Source organism: Crocodylus porosus, unplaced genomic scaffold (assembly GCF_001723895.1).
Source record: "Crocodylus porosus isolate Cpor-Errol unplaced genomic scaffold, CroPor_comp1, whole genome shotgun sequence".
NCBI lineage: Eukaryota > Metazoa > Chordata > Crocodylia > Crocodylidae > Crocodylus > Crocodylus porosus.
Genome location: NW_017728886.1, coordinates 110,124,514 through 110,126,848, shown reverse-complemented (window position 1 = coordinate 110,126,848; position 2,335 = coordinate 110,124,514). Strand labels below are relative to the sequence as shown.

At 45.2% G+C, this 2,335-nt stretch overlaps 1 protein-coding gene across 3 annotated transcripts in view; it reads right to left on the bottom strand.

The window, feature by feature from the left end:
- Positions 1–2,335, bottom strand: part of MOCOS (molybdenum cofactor sulfurase) — a 405,377-nt gene that overhangs the window by 96,211 nt on the left and 306,831 nt on the right. The gene's annotated exons all lie outside the window — the stretch shown is intronic.

The following is a 2,335-nucleotide window of genomic DNA, read 5'->3' as shown; positions in this document are numbered from 1 at the left end:
ATGGAACTATTTAACTTTTCTCTTAATTTCAAAGAGAAGGAAGATTTCTTTGGGGTTCCCCCCCCCCTTTTTTGTATTCTCTTTGTTGTCCATTTAGGGCCATTCCTGCCCCAGTTAGCAGAGGATTCCAAAAAAAGCAGCCCATTTCAATACAAACTTTTGCTCTAGCATGTGCTGATTTCTCACTTGTTCAGCATTTAACCTCTCCAAAAGAACACAGATATCTTGGAAACTTTTGCTTGCAAAGGGACAGGTGGTCTCTGAGGTAGCCGTGGATCTTATCATTAAGAGCTTTGAAAATCAAGCCTAGACTGCTGAACTTGACTTGTTAAATTGTTTTCTGGGCAGCCAATGAAGAAAATTAATCACTGGCATTAAATGTATATATCTTGTATAGTTAGTTCTGTCTATTGGTTAGCAGGCCCCGTGTAGCAGCTAGACTTTCCTCCAGTGTCTGCAACTGTATTCCTACATCAAGCATAAAGGACCCAAAGTCATACATCCATCTGGTGCAGTTCTTTCTATCTGAATGGAGCACAGTCTCCAGACTAGATGCAGGAAGGAGGCAAGGGTTTACGTGAAACAGTTGATGTTACAAGAAGAATAAATCTAGGAAGGATCCTGGTGGGCTAAAGTTCCATTAAGTAGATACCCTGTGGGTATCTATTAGAAGAAGGAAGAATGGTAGAGAGAGATATAGGGGCTTTCTTGAGCAGGCACCAAATCCAATTTTGAACCTTATGTCCAGAAACTGTTAAGTAAAAAGCATTGCAATGAAGCCTAAATTTCCCTTAACAAGGTTACCAGAGTTAAGCAGAGAGAGGTAATTCTGTTTCTTGGGAGACCTTGATATACTGACATTTGATTTCACCCTGATTTGGAAAAGCCCTATAATCCCTAACTCAGAGGCAATTTCCCTGCTGGGCTATCCCAGAACCATACACCTCAGTTGCCCTGGACTCTCTGACTGACATCAACAGCAGATGCTTTTTAAGGAACTGAATGTGAAAGCTGGAGGGAAACTTTTGAGTTTTCTTCTAAGCCTGCTTAATTCTATAGGAATTTTAAAGAATTTGAACAACATTTGAAAAATGTGTCAATTCTGATGAATCAGGGAACTCCAATGAAAAAACCATTAAAATTTTACCAACTAGCTCTAATTCTTATCTATATTAGAAACTGGAAGTTAATCCTGATATCCTGGTCATTCTCCTGCAAAAATTTCTGTGGAATTTCTATTGCTAAAAACATTCAATTGTTCACTTTAATAGCACAACATATCCAGTACTACAGTGTTCCTTAGGTCTGGGCTGGAGCATTCATTCAAGAACAGAGTAATGAATAACCCCTACCAAATTGTCCCCACTTTTTGGATTGCTGTAACTGAGGGTGTGGACACACAATGTGACTACTATGGAATAATTTATCCTAGATTTTATTTTAGTATAAATTGACTCCATATTAAGATTAGACATATAGGTTCCAAGTTAGCTGCCTTTAGTACGATATAGTACAAGCTGGATTGGGAAAGATTTTGCACAAAGCAAACAGCTATCTAGGGACAAAACTGACTAGGGAAATAGACCCATGCCTGCTATATCAGTGTATAGGCTAGTGATGGGCAAAATACAGCCCACAGGCTGAATACAGCCTGCCAGACAATTTAATTCAGTCCATGGGTGCTCACCAATTAATTGTTTCCCACCTAGCCTGCGCTATTCAGTCCAACCCTTGTCCTTGAAGGGCCCCGGCCTGGCCCCAGCCAGCATGGGCAGGGTGTGCATGTGGGTATGTAGGGTGCAAGGGAGGGTGGAGGGGATCTGGGGACCCTCCCACACACCACCCCCCATGGCACACAACCCCCCTCGCCACTGGTGGTGGCAGCAGCAGTTGGTGGTGGGCCCTTGGGGTGCTCATGGTCCAAGTGGCTCCAGCCAGTTCTCAGAGCTCCACATACAAGAAGTGGAGCCAGCCTGGTAAGGAGTGGAGCCAGGCTAGTCCATCTCTATCACCTGGGGCTCTCATGTAGCTCCCAGGACTTGTGTGCCACCAGGTGGAAGCCCCGTGTGATGGAGCCATGTGCAGCTCCTAGGAGACCACTGGGAAGAAGAGAGCAGGGAAGGCAGCCAGTTCCATTGTGCAGGGCTTCCCTCCTGTGGTTTGTGAGTGCTGGGAGCTGCACATGAGCCTCAGATGATAGAGGTTGGCTGGCCTGATTCTGCTCTTTGCCACCATGTACATCTCCTAGAACGGGCTGGAGCCAGGCACTGCTGGATGGCTGCACCTGCATGGGCCTTGAGCACCCTGAGGGCCTGCTGCCAGCTGCTGCTGCTGC